The sequence below is a fragment of the Staurois parvus genome, unplaced genomic scaffold (genome assembly GCF_062004578.1).
Source record: "Staurois parvus isolate SC_StPar_1 unplaced genomic scaffold, SC_StPar_1.0 ptg000243l, whole genome shotgun sequence".
Taxonomy (NCBI): Eukaryota; Metazoa; Chordata; class Amphibia; order Anura; family Ranidae; genus Staurois; species Staurois parvus.
Window position 1 is genome coordinate 15,793,698 of NW_028318039.1, and position 20,540 is coordinate 15,814,237.

The 20,540-nt window shown below is 41.0% G+C and overlaps 1 protein-coding gene across 1 annotated transcript in view; it reads right to left on the bottom strand.

The window, feature by feature from the left end:
• The window catches only part of ABCC4 (ATP binding cassette subfamily C member 4 (PEL blood group)), a 400,044-nt gene that overhangs the window by 316,729 nt on the left and 62,775 nt on the right, over positions 1 to 20,540 (bottom strand). The gene's annotated exons all lie outside the window — the stretch shown is intronic.

A 20,540-nucleotide genomic window follows, 5' to 3' on the forward strand; every position in this document is an offset into this window, starting at 1 on the left:
ATGGCCAGGTTATGGCCATCTCTGCTTATAGGATTACAGAGTAAGGGTTCATACATTCAGACATCACATGCACATAGACAGCATTTTTTGAGCTTTGGAAATCACTCTAAAACTACTTTTGTCATTATTTCTAATTTGCAGCATTCAAAAATGTCTGCATTACATATTTTTCTTGGTTTATTCGGTGCTGATAATGCAAATCAGTGAGAATGCTGAACAAATGCTCAGTAAAATTTCCACACTTTCTGCATCTTATACCCTACCCTTTGCTTTGGTCAGCTCAGGCTTTGCTCTGCCTGCAACTTTAAAAATATGTTAAGGCTATACAGGCATTGACAAGCTTTTTTTTAACACTTTTTTTTTTTTTAAGTATAAGACTTAGAGTTCTTGTTATAACCATCTGGCAGGGTTCAAAAGAAAATGGAATTTGAGGTCAGCAACTAATTCACACCAGCCTTGGCACCACTATAAGTAAATGGAGAGCTAGCCAGGCTCTTACTTTTACTGACAATGGTGTTTTACTGAGACCATTTACCTATGGCTCAAAAGACAGACAACAAACAAGCTGCGTTGCTTGTTCGTACTGAAGACAGGCAATATGCTAAAATGGGCAGCCACCTTACCTGTGCCTGGTGTATTTCTTCAGAGGTTGTAACCCAAAGGTTTCAAACTGATACATTGCTCTCTTTTTAACACAAATTACTCTAGACCACGGGTCTCCAAAATGTGGCCCTTTGCTTGCCTTTATCTGGCCCTTGGTGCATTATTCCTTCCACTGACACCAAAGATGGAGCACTATAAATAACAAATTATAATGTAGCGCTACTCACATAATAAACAAGTGCATATAAATATATGTACCAAGTGTATCAATTAGTGAAAAATGCCAAATCAACTATTGACCAAGTGATTTGCAAAAATCCAAACAATTATATGTGAACACAAAATGTGATGGTGATAATTGAAAACAATTGATGCTGATCAAATACAATCTTCAAAAATAATTATAATGACCTAAATCATATGGAAAACATATATATTTCTTTATACAAATCCATTCAGTTTAAATAATATATAAAATCATGCGTGCATATAGAGCCCTGAGGAAGTCACATGGTATTGTGACGCAACGCGTCGGCCTGACGTAGTGACGCACTTCCGACGTAGCGGCCATCTTGGTACACCTGTACACCCGTTGTACACCCATACATTCGTTTCCTTATCCGAAAGCATGAGGTTTGAACTGTTTGAACTGGATACTGCTGCTATGTGAGTTTATTATTTTTGTTATTGTCCCTACTTTACAAATAAACTTACTACACTATGGGAGGATCTATTTTATGTCTCATATGAGAGATTGGTGCTACACTTGATCTTACCTGGAGAGGAGCCATTAGTGGAGTGCTGACCCCTTGAGGGATTTGGGTGCGACAAGGAGCGACCATTTGGAGGGATAGCAGGCTTGCAGGATCCGTGAGAAGGATCCAGTAAAGCGCCTTGACCCGCAAGGGTCGAAGCTATAAGGTGAGAGGCTTATCCAGACGGTGGTCGGATTGTCATATCCACTTGCACACAAATATCAGCACGAGTGTGTTACCATCGGCATATATTGGACTTTAAGAGCACTGATTTAGTTGTTTTTGTATTGTGGTTTCACTATAGTATGTTCACTATATGCACGCGTGATTTTATATATTATTTACACTGAATGGATTTGTATAAAGAGATATATATGTTTTCCATATGATTTAGGTCATTATAATTATTTTTGAAGATTGTATTTGATCAGCATCAATTGTTTTCAATTATCACCATCACATTTTGTGTTCACATATAATTGTTTGGATTTTTGCATGAAATCACTTGGTCAATAGTTGATTTGGCATTTTTCACTAATTGATACACTTGGTACATATATTTATATGCACTTGTTTATTATGTGAGTAGCGCTACATTATAATTTGTTATTTATATGTCTATGGTAATCATTGGTATATGATTTAATGTTAGCAGCTTCTCTTCTTTATATATAGAGTTGAACACTAATGAGCGCAGGAGGTTCACACCATTATTGTCATAAAGATGGAGCACTATTCCTTTAACTGACACCAACAGTGGGGAACTATTCCTCCCATGGATACCACAGATGGAGAACTAATTCTGCCACTGACACCAATGATGGAGCTCTAATCCTTCCACTGACCACCAAGCCTATGACATTATTTACTTCCACCGACTCCTGGGCATTTTTTTTTACTCCAACTGGCCGCAGTCCAGCTCCCCTAAAGTTTGAAGGTCAGTAAACTGGCCCTTTGTTTCGAACGTTTGGAGACTCCAGGTTTGGAGAACTATCCAAACTGGTATATGCTCTCCATTTCACTCAACATACATTACAGGTAGATTTTATTTTAAACTTTGCTTTTGCAAAGGGAAGAAATGGAGTGTACATGAGGTCTTGCAAATCAACCATCCATCCATATTTCAGCAGCAAACCAAAGAATTAAAATCACTTAGCATAGATGTATTATTTACAACCATAACAATCAATGGTCATCAAGCAGTTATCAAACTGCATCAAACATGCAAAATGTATCAAAAATAAAGAAAGGGCACATCCAATGTCCCACAGCTTACCTAAACAGCCAAAGTAATTAAAAGAAACTTGTCATATGATCAATATTTAGACTGCTATTAACCTCACATTGAGCATTGTAGTTTCCTGGTGGTAATGCTGATCCTCTGGCTTCAATACTTTCCCTTACCTGGAACCAGCTACAAAAGGGGTAGAAAGCTTTATGACAGAACTCCTATTTTTCATACTTGATCTGGGTCATTGTTGTGGAAAGTATTGTAGTGAACTGAACATCATGGCAGCCTGGCAGCTAACTGTCAGGGATCGCGGCGGCTCCTCTTCCGGCGCACGCGCACTGGCGACGGCTCACGCTGGGACACAAGCACCAGGTCCCGGCGGGCCGCAGCTGACAGAACGCGCAGTAGGAGCCTCGGGCGGCCAATGACAGCCCGGGGGCGCGTCCTGGACGGCCAATGACAGTGCAGGGCGCAATATTTAAAGATGCCCTGCACTGTCACTAATCGCCGCAAGGTCTATCTGTGATCCTGAGTTCCTGTACCTGCATTTTGACCCTGATTGACCCGGACTACGCTGCCTTCTCCTGTGCTTTGACCCGGATTGTCCTGACTACACTGCCTTCTCCTGTATTTGACTCGGATTGCCCTGACTACTCTGCCTTCTCCCCTCCTGATCCTCGGCTTGTTTGACCTATCTGCGGACTGACTTATCCTGCTGACCCTGCGTGTGACCTGACTACTCTTTGCCTCCTGATTCTGTACCTCGTTTACCCCACGGGACCGCTGCTCGTGACCCATCCTGCTAGGTCCCGCCGTCCTCCTCACATCTGGCTATCCCAGTACCTATACATCCCCGGAGGTTGCCTCTGCCACTGGTAGGCCTGCTCAGAGGTCGTGACCTGGCCCTGGTCTGTTACAAGTCCATCCCCACCATCAGGAGCCCTGGTGAAAGCACAGACCGGGACTTAGATTCCACGCTTTGGGTAGGTCTGTCCAGTGGGCTGCCAGAGGCACCACCTGGCGGATCATAACACTAACATAATAATAGGTACCAACAATAGGTAAGGTGACCTAGCAACATATCACATCTTATGGCAAGGCCATGCCTTGCATGCATCTCTCACAATCTGTTTTGTGAGAAAAAAAACATAGGATAAGCACAGTTACATGTAAGTATTTTTAACTACTTTAGTTCTCAGCCCTGTACACTGCCTATAGACCAGAGCAATTTTTACATTTACTGCTGTGAGCATATTGATTTGGTAATGATTTTTCATTCCTAGAGATAAAAAAGTAATACATATATTTTTTGTTTTAGGTGAAACAATGCTTTGGTGATATTAACTTGCAAAACCTAATTTTACTTTTTATGCATTCATAGATGAAAAAAAAATTTAACAAAACAAACAATAAAACACTTTGATCAATGTTAGTTGAAAAAAATTGTTTACTTGTAGATAAAAAGTATACATTTTATATCATTGGACCTATTTAAAATGCACTGCAAAGCTATTTACAAACTAAATATAGGGTTTTTTTTCAATTTTGTTCTTTTTATTATTTAAACACTGAAAAAAATAAATGAGCAAAACAACTAAAACAAAAATAGTTTAAATAATAATGATTAGAAAAGTAACTATATAAAAATGTCAGGAAAATAAGAGCTAAAGTGACATTAAAGTCTATTTTTTCATAAAACAGAGACAAGTAACATAACGTGTATTATCTGTTTCTTCAGTAAATTTCTTCCCCCGAGTTTACTTTCTAAATAGTCTCCAGGCCGTGCTGAAATGCTCCTTTTTCTATCTTTGCCCCCTGTGCAGCTGGGACCCATGGAGTACGTATGAAACTCTTCTATGTGCGCTCTTCCACTCTGTACAACTCTATATGCAGCCATTGCAATCGCCTAACACACAGGTAGTGCACAAGGGACACAATAGTTTTGCACAGAGCAGCCCTCATCCTCCTCTTCTAGGGTCCCCTGCCGGTGCTCCTAGCTCCTCCTCTTCATCCAGTACCCCCATAGGAAGCCGCTTCCTATGGGGGCACTCGTGCGGGCTCACTCCTGAGCCCCATTGCCTGTGTCTATAGAAAGACAGCGGGGCACAGCCCCACCCCGTGTTGCATTTGATTGACAGCAGCAGGATCAAATGGCTCTGATCTGCCAAATGAAGAGAGACAGAGTCGGGAGAGCCGATGCATGCACAGCTCTATATTGCAATGGGGCTCGGGTAAGTATAAGGGAGAGCTGAGGGGAAACCCAGGCACAAAAGGTTTTTTTACCTTAATGTATATCCAATCAATCCTTCCCATGTAATATTTCTCCATCTTGATTCCAAGATTCATATAAAATGTTGACAAAAAAAGGTTGATGCAAAAGGTTTATAAACACTGTGTCAGATTTTTTTTTTTTTACAGCAACAGCTTCTAGCCATTTACAATCAGGAGTTACCAGGATTTCCTGTGTACTTCCATTATATTTTTTGGGATGTGTGTAGGATGTCCAGTGTCCACAACTGGCTAAAAATACTAAGGGACTATTCACCCTAGTAGAACTTCATTGGGCAGCTATTCCAGCACAGTCCCACAGCAGGACAAGGCAAAATGCCTTATCTCCTACTTGGCCAGTTTACACCACCCGATTAGGGGGGTGTGCATTGAAAATAAGTACAGTATGCAGTACTTTTTTCAGTGCAGTGCAGCACAATCCATTATGTTTATTCAAAAAATCTTCAGTTATAACAAAGAACATAACAATACAGTACCATCAACAGTATAGCTGACAATAAAACTAGAAGACACTTACACCTGTGACTAGTACAGCATTCTCCTCATTCCACAATCATATATAAAACAGTTAGCCTAACTTCATAATAAGACAGAGGCAACATAAAGCCAAAATCCACATGTCCTATTGGCAGAAAAGTATAAGGACATCACATATAATTAAGCAATACTCTGGCATGGAAAGAAGAGTAGATGAAACTCGGTATAGTGTGAAACACCATCCACAGGAAACATTGCCCCAAATACAGCTAATAAGTCTGAAACAGTAAGAGCAGAATTAATTCAGTCGCCCCCCCATATTTTGACAAGCTTATTTTGTACCCCTCTATTTGAGTAGGTTGCTTTATAAAGAGGTAGAGCCTTACTCACCAGTGATTTCCAAGATGCCAGGGTCGATGCCAAGGCTTTTTTCCAGGACAAAATATTAAGTTTCCTTGCACAATAGAGTAGCAATGTAAGCAAAGTGTGGAAAGCCCAAGTAGGAGCTCTACCATCAACCAGATTGAAAAGGCAGAGTCTGATTGACAGGTTGAGAGGTATAGTAGTGACAGACTTGACATAGATTAGGATGTCAACCCAATATTGCTGGATAGCTGGGCAATCCCAGAATACAAGTATAAAATCAGCACCACTATGGGAGCAGCGCCAGAAGAAGGATCGATTTCTATAACTTCGCTCTAGTTTGGCTGGGGTCAAGGAGATCATGTGCAAAAACGTATGATGAATCAATTGGTCTCTGGCTAAAATTAATCCCATAAAGTGAGCTTCCCACACTTCCTCCCAATCTTCATAATATAGATCTGGGAAACTAGACATCCATAATTCTCTACATACTCTAAGCAAATTTGCAGTTTCAGGAAATAGGTATTTAGGGCTTAGTAGGATCATTATCCCACAACAATAACTCCACCCCAGAAGGATGGAGGGAAGTCCAAACTGCAATTGGAAGCCATGTCTTAGTTGCAAGTAACTAAAAAAGTGAAAATTTGGACATCAGTGCTTGGATTTCAACTCATCAAAGGACAATAAGACCCCATTGTGTGTAACATCCTGCAGTTTCTTAATGCCAAATTTGTTCCATACGACTGCATATGGGTATTAATAGAGATGAGGAAAGTTTGGGTTCTTCCACAGTAGGGAATGTAGAGATAGAGGGAATGGACCTTCAAACTCCCCCTTCCCCCCATGCTCCCCCTTCCAAGCTCTAATGACTGGGGCAGGTCAGGGCATGGGGGGGATCTCAGTCCTCTATATATTAGGCAAGTCAGTGTTTGTAAGAACCGACCACAGCCGCTTCCAGAGACATGCAGCCAATACAACTTAATGAAATGTCACTGTGTGACATTTCAACAAGGTTTGTAAAAGAAAAAAGTAAACAGTGTCATACACTATGTTTGGCACATCAGCACTGCTGTCAACCTACTGGATGCCAATGAGGAAAGAACAAACAGAGGGCGCACAGGCATTACTAGTGCATTACCATAAAAATGTTTAATAAGTAATAAAGTAGGTGTTGTACTCTGAGGAAGAGGCAAATCCTCGAAACGCGTCAGCCTATTGGATGTCTACACTCCCTATTGCGGAAGGTTACTCAGCGTGGTGTTGACCCAGCTGTTCTTTATGATGCGCCTTGACTTTATTGTCATTTGTGAGTACAACACCTACTTTATTTCTTATTAAACATTTTTTATGGTAATGCACTAGGCCTGTGTGCCCTCTTTTTGTTCTTTCCCCATTCAGTATATTTGGATTCCCCCGGTCTATTTGAGGGCAGCAAGGTGTGCATGTTCCAGGACATTCTTAATGTGGTTGTAGCCTGCATCGAGTCCATCCCCAAGCGCAGGAGCATTTGTGTTTGCTGGTACTGGATACCAATGGCTGTGTGCTAACTCATGTGGTTGAGCAAAACGACTTTCAGAGGAGGTCAAGAAAGAGTTAAAGTGTTACTAAGCCCACAACAGTAAAATCAGTCTGTATATGCAGTAAAGCATGCTTGTTATACTCACAGTGCAACCTAAGGGGTTAATCCTCTGCATTGTTTAAAAAGGCTGTTTGATCTCTTTCTTCTCTGCCACTCCTCTTGTTGAAATGACCACCTGATACAGCCTAAATCCGTAGTCCCATGCACATGCTCAGTTTAGTGTGTATTGCTAGAGAAGTTTTCTTTTTTTGGGGGAGAGTGCATGTGATCAGCACAGGGCCAATCAGCACTGTCCAGAAAGAGGGTCAAGGGTTTCACATCCTCCTAGAGCAGAAAGAAATCTCCTCCTACAAGCTTTAACCAGTGCTCTGCTGAAGTCACAAAACTGCTCTAACCGCTGATGAAAAAAGGTATTTAGCAGTTTATATTTACTAAAATAATTGCATTTCCATGTTGTGTGTATTGTGGGAGACCAGATAGAGTGAATGCAGGGTCCTGGGTTTAGTAACACTTTAAAGTAGTATTAAACCACCAGTGATCTTTAGTGTAACACATTGAGCCCGACATAATAAAATAAACATTCCCCAGTAAATTATTAGCTGCTGGCTCCTGTTCTTGCGGTGCCGCTTCCTTGAAATTTTGGTCTTCACAGGAAAGAGTTAACAGTGCACAGTGACCTCTCCAGCCAGACTTAGCTTAGGGAAGGGAGGGGGATGAGGGGGGGCAGGGGTGTGCCTTGCCATGCTAGGCTACAGGCTCATGTGTTTTTTATTGATGCACACAGTGTAGGGAGGCATAACTAATGTCAGGAATCAGTGGTTCTGCCACGATGCGCCGGGCGGCGCATGCGCAGAACACCGATGCACCCTAGCCAGCGAGCAGCGGGACCTGGGCGATCGCGACGGCCGCGCATGCACACTCGCGGACACGCGCCTGGCACCAATGACACCGCAGGGCGGGCTATTTAAACAGGACAAGAGGTATGTCAAATTGCCGTTTGCTCTGTTCCCGATATCTGATCCTGTGAATCTTCTGTTGCCGACCTCTTCATTGTTCCTGACCCTGCTGACCATCTCCTGTTTAACCCCTGGCTTGCCTGACCATCCTTCTGCCTGATCCTCTGTACCGCGCTGCCCGTTAGTTACTGAACCCGGCTTGTGACTCTGACCATTCTCTGCCTGCTCCTCCGGTACCTCGCTGCCCGCACGTTACTGACCTGGCCTGCCTGACTACGCCTTACGTTACCCAGACGATCCATCCAGCCCACACGGATCTGTCACCAGGTCTGCCAGCCTCTTCACGTCAGGCTCCTTTCCTCGCACACCTCTGATTACGCTCTCTACCATTGCCGGACGTACTCAGGGGTCGCGACCTGGTCTCAGTCTGCTCCAAGTCCATCCCCACCATCAGGGGCCCTGGTGAATAAGCAGATTGGGACTTAGACCCCCGTGCCCTGAGGAACCCCGTGCTGTGGGCTGCTAGAGACGCCGCCAGGCGGTGCATAACAACTCTAGTCCCTGTAAGCGGTCCCAAAGCATGCATCAAGAAACAGGAAGCCTTGGGATTAAAAGATAAAAAAGCTGCAAGTGCACTCAAAGTGCATTTAAAGTCAAAAAACATTTTTCTTAGCTCTGGATAGAGTGGTAAGAGGGTAGAACACCGGTAAGCTTTTATTGCTGTATGTGCCCCTTTTGGAGAGATTCACCCTCTTTGTCCCAGTAGACAGTCACCTGGACTAAAAGTGAGGGAAAATCTAAAATTTTGAGTTGTCACCGTAACATGAACATAGGATAAATCTTCCAATGAGGACACTTGTTCCAGTGGTGACTATCTATCTAAGAGAGAACTTTCCTATAGCTTTTTTTTTATGTCTATCAGTTCACCCAGATGCTGTCATTAATACATAGTGAGTCACTGACCTGATACAAACATGCAAGATGATACTTTTTACGGGAAAATTATGCACCAAGTAGCAAGCTAGGACCAGGAAGAAGTCCTGAAGTCAGTATCTAAAAGCTGCGTCCCAGCACCCATATGTCCATCTTTCTGGGTTCTCATCTAAATTTCACCATACATGTAACACTGGGCTCCATTCACAAAGCGGTATCTACCACTTTAAGAAATGCAGTAAAATACCACTCAGTGTTTTTTGCAAAAAATGTTTGGCATTCACTAAAAAATGCTTCTGAAATACCGCATGCAGTATTCTTCTGAAATATGCGGTATTTATCTCATGAAATCATGCAGTACTTTTAACTTGTGTGATATTCAGTAGAATAGATACAGTGGAGAAGAATTAGAAACCCTGTCATTTATATTGCTATTAAAAAGATAAAATGGTTTAAACTGTAGAAATATGCCAACTCACTAAATCAATACGGTCCCCGCATATGTATTAATACAAAAGAAAAAAGGTGATTGGAATACCAGTCAAAGGGAAGCTGCTTTCACAGGACACACATGGTATATCAAAAACAACTAAGTTAAATTAAGTAAATACAAAATATATTTCTAAGTGTCAAATACTGAATGAAAATAGTATTAAAAAAATCACATATATAGAAATACCCTTCTTCTACAACATTGTCTATTTTATTGGTGGGAGAAGGGTATTTATTTATATGTCTGTGATTTTAGATACTATTTTCATTCAATATTTGACATTTAGAAAAATATTTTGTATTTACTTAAAGTATAACTAAAGGAAATTTTTTTTTGTTTGTTTCGGATAGAGTGGAGAGGTATCAGAACACCTATTAGGTTTTTTATGTTGTCTGCAGCGAGTTTGCCTGCACTGGATTGCATGTTACGGAAGTACAATGCGATCCAGTTGCAATGCATTTTTCAAAGTAGTGCATGCACTTTTGATGCGATGCAGTGTGATTTGAGTCCAATTTAATGAATGGGCTGAAAACGCACTGCACTCAAATCACAAAGGAATGCGCTCATGTTCCTGTGTGATTCCAGTGCGATATGAATGCAATATGTTTTCAGCCCATTCATTTAAATGAGCTGGAACGTGAGTACTTTCCTGTGCGACTCCTGGTGTGAACTGGCCCTAATGGTGGCCACATACGTTTATGGCAATCATTCAATGTGGTTAAATGGTCTAATGGATTAAGTGTTAAAAACTCAATGACTCTGTATTTTAATGATTACGTGAGCTCTTAATGGATTTCGACTCTGCTAAGTCAGTTGGCTGTGGTAGAATTTTGCTGATCGTTTTGAATGAATCAATAAGAAATATCTGCATGTGTGTTGGCAAACCGATCATAATATAAATTAATAATTTTATTGTTTAGTTTATAACTAATAGATCACATTTTCCATTGATATTTTCAGTCGATCACAAAGTGTGAAATACCACCTATATTAAAATATTCATTATTTTAATCGATCAATTGCTTGTTTTGTGATCGATGGTACCTAGGTCAAGGTGTATAATACAACAATTCTTCCTACACAAGGACATGCAGCTTTGCAAGATCCTTCAGTGATTGCTTCATCTGTCTTGCCAGAGCACATACAGTCACCAACCGTTTTCTTCTACAAGTAAAACTTTTCATCTGTGAGCTAAAGGTTCACAAAGTTTTGAGTACATGTGAAATAAAGAAAAATATCTGGTTTTGTTATCCCCATCACTTCCCTGTTCTCTGCAGCACATCAGACTGCCAAAGGTGCCACTTTGCTCCTTGCCCTGATGAAGTATTTTTATGTATAATAATTTTCCCCAACCAATCCAACTGTTTTCATAAGTCAAACAATCCATAATATAACCATGGAAAAATGTATCAAATACCCCCCTAAAACTGCAACTGAGCTTCCCATTTCTTTATCTGGAGTTAAACAGGATAATACATCTTGTAAATAAGGATATGACTTGCCTTGTTCCCAGAAGCTGAACATTACAAATGTTTTGATGTAACTGTAAGCCTGCTGCTTTTCCTGACTATTTGGGCTATTTTGTGTTGCACAATACTGGTTTGAAAAAGAATGCTCACTGATCCCCAGGACACGGCTACATTGTGCAAACTGAAGTCTATTTAAATGTAACATCTTTATATTTCTGCTTCATCATAGCAGTCTTACCTTTTTCCACTGTATAATCCATGAATTTACAGTGACTCTAAATTTTAAAAGCAAATGTTTTATTCTATTGTACAGTATATTCTTAATGCAGAAAACTACTTTATAACTTCTGTAAGACGGTGGCTAAATTTGTTCTCCACAGTCCCACTGTGTGCAGGATCGAAGCCACTCTCTCTTGCTCACTCCTGAGATGGCCTAAGGAGTACAGACTTATTGTCCATAACTGCAACTAGCAAAGAGAAGTGAGGGGGAAAAAGTAGTGGTTTGGGAACTCATGGAGGAGATTACAAGGCAGCACAAAAACATAGTAAAAAACAAATCATGAAAAATAGATTACAAGAGCTTTAAAGTGGTAGTAGTCTTTTTTACCTACAGGTAAGCGTTTAATAAGACTTACCTGTAGGTACTGTAAATATCTCCTAAAGTGACATCACTGCGGCTCGGCCAGTCAAAGGCCACAGCCCGGGAACCCAGAAGGAAGACCAGGTGAAGATGGAAGACCCCGGGGAGCCGTGACAGCACTCTGCTGGAGGGCTTCTTTTTCAGGTTTGTCTTTCATAATGTGCTAGTATGCAATGCATGCTAGCACATTATGCCCTTAATTTGTGGGGAGAAGTTGTTTTAGGTTTATTTTTTGCAGTTTACTACCGCTTGAGGATCTGTTCACACTACATGTTTTCAGTGTGCTTTTTTCTGCATCCAAAACGCACAGAAAGTAGGTTGTCAATGTCATAGTTCACATCAGTGCTTGCAGTTCCAGTACATTCTGGATGCAGAATAAAAAAGCAGAAAAGGTTGCATTTTTCTGGCACAGAACTGTAGTGGAACTCACCAAAAATTCACTGGAACACACATGTCCCTATTTAAATTGAAGAAAAAGAGAGGGGGAAAAAATTAACTGGAATGCATCAAAAACGCACTGGAACACGTCAAAAGTGCATCAAAAACGTGCATGCTGAAATGCATCCGGACTTCGTTTCTAAAGTGTGAATTTACCCTTAAAGCAGAAATTCACTCTCTCAATCAACATTGACTATTTTTAATCCTTATGGTGCTAGAATTAGTAAATAGATAGGAACAGATGTCATATTTATTTGTTTTAAACTTTTTTCTACATTTGTTCAATTAATTTCTGCCAAATGATGTCATACATCCCACGAGTCTTTAAGAGGAAAGGAGGAGTTTTCTCAGCTAAGCATACCCTCATGCCTGAGCTAAGGGCAGTTGGATTCCAGGAAGTAAATGCTAAATGAATCAGTATAATAATAATAATAATCTGCCCTTACTCAAATTGGCCACGGCCAGCAATATTAGGGTGTTTTTCAAAGTGATTTCTCAGTAAAATAAAGCATAGAGACATGGATGGATGGGTGAGTTTGCTTTGAATTTAAAAATGAATTAAATAGCGTTTTTGGTTTGCGGTGCTCAGGTGCAGTGTATTTCCACTTTAGGTAGTGGATGTGTATGGATTTGTTTTGGAGAATAAAGCTGACCATAGAAGGTTAGGTTTTTTTTCCATTCAGCCAAATGACTGGCTTCTGTTGAGCAGGGGTGGCCACACACTGAGCAAAGTTTGGCTGAACTGGCAAAATTTTGGTCCGTCTACGGCCAGCTTTAGGATATTGCTTACTGTCACTTTAAATCTGAACTCCGGGCTCTTATTCTATCCCCAAACTAATAACTGGCACAAGAAAATAACTTAACTGGGTCTGGTTCACACCAATACAGTATGTGTTTTGTCTGGTTTTCAGTGCTTGTTGCGGTGCCTTTTGTATGCACGGTTTTATGCATTTTTGAAAAAAAAATATTCTTTTTTTTGGGGGGGGGGGGGGGCTTGTTGCTGGGAAGATTAAAAATGCAAAACTCGTTAAAAACACTTTACAAGCATTTTCTGCTGCATCTCCATTGATATTGAACCAAAGACGCAACGTTTTGCGTTAAAGTCGCTGACCCTTTCCAAATGCGCAGCAGCTAAAAAAAAAGCATAGATGTGAACGTGTCCCATAGAAAACCATGTTAAATGGACTGAGTTGGTGTGAACCAGGCCAAAATGTCTTTATAACTCACCTAAATCCTTGGTCACTTCTTCCGGTGTCGACATTACAGCCTGGATGACATGGAAACTTCCTATTAACTGTCTAGTGAAGGGTTCCTCTCAGGATCCATATGCCCACAGCTGGCAGGGGCACATCAGCAGTGCTGGAACTCCACACCCCTTAACAATGCTGGCAGGTGACCTAGACAGTGGACAAAAGCTGCCCATAGACAACTTTTTTCTACGAGCCAGCAGGCAGATCAAAAGAAAATTAAATGGATTCCTCCATATACACATATGAGGTGGATAGAGGAATCCTCCTGCTGAGACATTGTATTCTGATGGAGGGGACTCTCTGCTGATCACAAAAAATGTTCCAACATTCCTGTTCAACAGAAGTCAGTCATTAGATCTACTTCTGTTGAGCAGAAGATCTACACATGTATTGAATTTCAGCCAGTCCCTGCTTAGCCAGATACATTTCAATCTATCTATGGCCAGCTTTAGGTGAGCAATACGTGCTTTAGCCCTGGTTCACACTAATGCAATGCATTTTCAAGTGCAATTTCATGAGCAGTTGTGCTGCGATTCTGCAGTGATTTTACACATCTGAGATTTCCGTTCTGGCTAATTTTGTGACATTAGAAATAGGTTCCTAGATTGTAAGCTCCAAGGAGCAGGGCCCTCCTATCCCTCTTGCATTGAACTGTATTGTTGCTGTATTGTCTCCTGTTATATTGTAAAGTGCTGAGCAAACTGTTGGCGCTATATAAATCCTGTATTATTATAATTATAATAATAATAATAATAGGTGTATCTCACACTGAAATCACATTGCATTTGAACATTTATGCATTTTCACTGCTGTTTCAATTCAAGTCTATGGAGTTCAAGAATGCACCGCATCGCAACAAACATGCACAGGATCCTTTTAGAACTTGCATTGCATTTGGAACACATAGGTGTGAACGACTTCTATAGAAAGTCATGTAATATCCCTTGACATATGAATCTCTGCATTCTGGAATGCATCAGAACCGCATCAGATTCACATCAATGTGAACCAGGGCTTAAAGGGAGGTAGGAAGAGGAAAAAAAACTGTTAAATGGGTGGGGGAGGGGGATTTCTGGACTTCTATTTGTGGTCTGCATGGATGTATTCCAAACTCCCATGACACTGACATAAAATTCTAAAATGTAAGTAATGTGGTCACATTGTGGACCAGTCTTTCTCAACCAGGGTGTCTTGAGGTTTCTTCAGGGGTCCCTTGGCACATTAGTAGAGTGATGGAGAAAAACTGAGGGAGAAAATGCTGGAATACTAGTCAGTAGCAATGTGCAAAAGTGTATTTGCTTTGGAAGAATAAATCACCTCTAATGCTGGGTGTCCTACGTGTGTGGATGTTGCTGAGTTATATAAAACTATTAGAATAATTTTTCACATTTTAGAATGAGGTGCCTAGGGACTGTCCATAATTTTAAAGGGTTCCCCGTGACTGTCCATAATTTTAATGGGTTCCTCGGGACTGTCCATAATTTTAATGGGTGCCTCGGGACTGTCCATAATTTTAATGGGTTCCTCGGGACTGTCCATAATTTTAAAGGGTACCCCGTGACTGTCCATAATTTTAATGGGTTCCTCGGGACTGTCCATAATTTTAATGGGTGCCTCGGGACTGTCCATAATTTTAAAGGGTTTCTCAGGACTGTCCATAATTTTACAGGATGCCTTGACTGATAAAAGGCTGAGAAACACTGGTGTGGACAATGAGTGACAAGAGATACAATGCTCTGCCAGGTAAGTATGTTTATATACCGTGAATTCGGAAAAGCACCAGATGGCTTGACAGCATAAAAGGAATAAAGGCGTAGCTTGTGAACAAACACAGTGAAACAAATGTAATAATAACACATAAACTAGACTGAGAATTCAGCAAAAGAAATGAACAGCAGCTCTAACGTTTTAAGTGATGACAGTTCACTTTACAAGCATACACTTCATCATAAACATAGACATGAGTTCATGATATACACACAGTCATAAAATATACTGTACTCATTGGGTCCCTGCAGAATAGTGACTTATAGGCAAAGCTCACCAATACTCTATGCTTTTAATAAATCTAGTTTCCTGTAAATTTACTTTGCTGCCTCTATACTCCTTTACACCTGTGGCTGGGAGGCAGTAAAAACATGCGGTCTGTGTTACCGCGCCAACTGTTTCACCTTGAGCTGCGAATGCAGCAGACAGGGATGTTCACATGCTTCAAACAAATTGTGCCCGCTGTCACACTCAACAGGTGGTATTTTCCAGGGCACGAAACACATCCATCTGAATGGGGCTGTTACCACACCGTGTTATTAGATACATGGAGGTGTCATTAAGAATGAATCGCAGCCCCACGCATTTTGCCTACAGGTGGTTGCGGGTGCAGGAACAGGTGCGATCCCTGCATCTGCAACCACCTGCATTAGTGTGAACCAGCCCACTGTTGACACCATTTCCACCTATTTAGATTTATTTTTGTTGCCATTTACAAAAACTGTCATAATAGACTGTGTGTGCTGGTTTTCCAAATTTTCAGCCAGGAGCCAGCACTTCTGACACCGACATCTCCCCCTCCCCCTCCTGTGCCCCGTCCAGCTTGTTCTGGCTGCGTGTGATGGGACCACTGCACATGAACACCTCGCCCAGCCCACCATGGTTGACTGTGTACACCAGCAGCATGCACACACGGATGTCACCCTAGGACCCTGCTATAGCAAGGTGACATCTGAAAACAGGTAAGAGAGCGCAATGAAAACTGGACCCAATGAGCAGGGGTAAGGAAAAGTTTTCAAAGAACTGTAAGTCTGTACCTCTGCTGCAGAAAACCTAAAACATAGAGTTTAATATTGCTCTAGATGTAAAAGCAATGTCTGAATGGAAATAACATTTGCCGAATGCTCTAGTTAGAAAACCCATAGAGCTCTGAGAATCCCTTGTCACGGGTGTAGCATGCCTTAAATATTTTTTTTCTAAAACAAAAATCATACATGTGCAGTATAAAACAGATATCAGTCTAAACTTAAACAAAAAATAATAAATACAATTGAAGTAAAACGATTATAGTTTCCATTTAAGCACAAGGCATGCCATCATGCTATCTGGTGACTCAGGCCTATAGCAGTAGAACAAATCCATCAGAAATCATAAAATGTTTATTAAATGCTTAAAAAAAACCTTACTGGCCCATAGAAATAATGGTCTTTTGTTTAAGCTTACAGTTTTTAAAACTTCAAAAGAGATTGTAATAAAAACATAAAACATACTGTATGATCTGAATACATAAGAAAACTGGAGAATTACATACAACGTAGCATATTTCCATGGTAGATAAATGCAAACATCACTTCTTTGACTCAATTTGAGCTTATGAAAGAACAAGAAAAACTTTTCTAAGTACATTGGCAATGTTTCTGACAGTAAATATCTGCATGCTGTCCCATTGTTTGAGCAGAAGATCTTTCCCTGAAGAGGAAATAACATATCTGGAACTGAGTGCAAATAATTGTTCTGTCATTATCCCTTGAGATTCTGTAATACCAACACTTAAACAGTCTAGACTTTTCTGCCAATATAATGTAAAATCACATTGGTTTAACCATTTGCCCTCCAGAGGATTTATCCCCCCTTCCTGACCAGGCCATTTTTTGTGATACGGCGCTGCGTTACTTTAACTGACAATTACGCGGTCATGAAACGCTGTACATGAATGAAATTTATGTCCTTTTTTCCCCACAAATAGAGCTTTCTTTTGGTATTTGATCACATCTGCGGTTTTTATTTTTTGCACTATAAACAAAAAAAAGACAATTTTGAAAAAATATATATATATTTTTTACTTTTTGCTATAAAACATGTCCAGTAAAAAAATTTAAGAATAAAATTTCTTCATAAATGTAGGCCAGTTACGTCTTTGCTAAAAAATATCCCAATAAGTGTAAATTAATTGGTTTACGTTAAAGTTATAGCATCTACAAATGGCGGTATACATACTGGAATATTTATTTTTACTAGTAATGGCGGCGATCAGTGACTTATTTCAGAACTGCGGCGGGAATTCTGACACTGGAGGGAACTAACTGCCACTGACATCCCCAGTGACACTAATACAGTAATCAGTACTAATAAAAAGCACTGCCACTGTACTAATGACACTAGGCAGGAAGGAGTTAACATCTGGGGCAATCAAAGGGTTAACTGTGTGCTGTGTTGTTTTACATGGTGTTCTGTGTGTGTTTTACTATGTAGACAAGCTGCTTTGTATTGCTCTGCTGTACAGAGCAATACAAAGCAGCCTATTCGTGCTGACAGAGGAAATATCTGTGTTGTTTACACACAGACCTCTCCCCTGTCAGCTACACCGGCATGCACCGAGTCCCAGCTGAGAATCTGCGTCCGGGACTCAGTAATTGACATGCTAAGAAGCCAATAGCGGCGTGGGTAGGGAGCGCGTGCACGCCCCCTGCCCGGAAATGCAAATCACGTATATATACGTGATTTTGTGCATCCCTGCAGTACTTCTGCTATAGGGCGGCTAGGAAGCAGTTAAAAAGCTATACCTATTTTTTTTACAAATGAAAAAAATTACTCTAAAGTGAACCTCTCTGACACTCAAAAATCTTTTCAAAGAATTTTCGTTTGCATTTTGCACCATTAGTGGGGTCACAGAAATGGCCAATTTTTGTGTGACCATCAAATTTGCGTGATTGAGCACAAATTGGTAAATGTTTTGAAAAACGAACGAATTTCTAATCAATGATGGGAGAATCGTGTTTTTTTTTTTTTTTTTTTTTTAAGTCCGCAAACGTGCAACTATAACGTAAAAACCCGTAAGTGTCCGCAAAAAAGTGCAAGTGCAAGAACACACACACGAAAAACGTGCACTTAGGGGTGTGTTTGTCCTACCCCCGAAAGGGTTGGACCGTTCACCCGATCCCCCGGGGCACAAAGCTCCTGACAGGGACAAGGTTCCCATTTGGTCCTCCTGGCCAAAAGGCCTGGTGGACCACCGTTCCTTATGCCCAGCCGAAGCCGGACATCCAGTACTAGGCAAGGGGGTTCTCCCGAAGAGAAAACCCCCTAGGGATCAGGGGAGGAAGGAACCGTATGGCCACACATCCTCCCCCTAGACTTCAGGTAAGGCCCGAGGACCCACACCCTCCATCCGTGAAAAACACACACATAAGAACAGAAAAAGTGACAAAACGTGGGAGTGGTTTAAATAAATAGAATAAAATAAAAAAGTGGTACCGTGCCTAATAGTGCACAGACCAGGCCCTGAGGCCTGATGGGAGAATCATGTGAGAAATGTAATTGAAAAGGAAACGAGCATGAGCTGTGACCTGGAAAAAAAAGAAAATTCTTGGCCACGAAAATTAATTTCTGTGGCAACATGAGGTGAAATTGAAGGCTTGTTTGGTCGAATTTTCAAATCAATGGTGGCAGCATCGGATTACAAAATGCATGAAATTTCCGATTTTTCAAAAGGTAATTTGTTCAGAATTCGATCCATATATGGCCTGCATTAGTGTTTATTTCTGCCAGTAAATGCCTCTTAAAAATGCAAATCAGCAGGGTTTTTTCAGCCTATAAATGCTGAGCCTACAATATGCCTTTAAATGTCTTAGGGCTCATGTACACTGCAGCTGATAAACTCACTTTTAGGAGCTGTTCAGCATTTTTTTCAGCAGCCCCTGATCTCACCCTAATGTTTTCCTATGTGTCCATGTACACATCTTTGTTTACAGTCATTTACAGGCATTTGAGTTTACAGTTGTTTTTTTGAACACAGAAAACTTGCGTTCAGCAATCGATTTTATCAGCGTTTCAAACGCAAAATGCCTGTAAATGCGGCAAATTGCGTTTATAAGCGTTTGCAATTTTTTTTTTTAACTCTTCCAGTTCCCAATGCTGTCCAGAGCCTTTTTTCATCATGAAAAATGTATGCAAAGTGTTTTCAAGGTACTCAGATGGACAAAACACTGAACACAGGATGTTCCTACCAAGCTTGTCACACATGGTAATGACCAATTCACACCTCAGACCTCTCCCACCCTTGGAAACAAAAGATATGTGAATGCCCATTCACACCTCAAATTCTTCATGAAGACCCCCTGCCAGGTGATGACTCACTCCACCAGACTCACTTAATGACTCACCCTACCAGACACCTTTCCCACCCTGGGAAACAAAAGAAATGTTAATGAGCAACTCACACCTAGGCTAATTTCAACACATACTGCTGTTTCTGCTTCTACTCTCTGTATTTCTCTGAAACAGACTTAAATAGTTAATAATTTACCACTTTTCAGTGCATTCTGGGCATTTGGGAGGTTCTCCTGTGCTTGTTTTTAAAAAACGCTTCTGAATGCAAACGCCCATAAACACGTTATGCAAATGTGGCTAAACAGATGTTTTTTAACCTACGCTTTTCAGCAGTCAGTTTCCATCGTTCAGAAGTGTCCTGTGTACATGAGGCCTTATTGTGCATGGACACATAAAGGTAACAATGAGTTGCTTCTACAAAAAAAAGCTCAAAACTCCTGTAGAAGTGGAGTTTTTTAAGCCCATTGTGCATAGACCCTTAGAAGTAAACATTCTAGGTGACAGCAAAGTATCTTTACCCTCTTCTGTGCAGCTTCTGCAAATAGTGTCACCTTATCAGCAGGTGCAAGATTTCTTTGAGGTCCAGTTCACACTGGGAATGGCACAGAAACACGCCGTGCATTCCTGTGGGACTCACATGCAGTTCTATGCAGTAAGATTTCAGCCCATTCATTTTTCACAGGCTGAAATCGCACTGCACCAAAAGTAGCGCATGCACTTCTTTTGAAAATTCACTGCACCGCATTGCATGATACTTCTGTAACATGTGATAGGATGGGGGCAAACACACTGCATTTGCGACCTGCTTTTGGGGTGTCATTAACTTAATACTGACACCTGCTGCAAATGCAACTGCGGTGCATTTTGAACACGGTGCAGGAAACTCACACGTAACGTGGGTTTCTTGCACTGTGTTCTGGTGTGAGTCAGCCCTTACTATTCCCTGCCAACAGCTAATCCCTTAAATT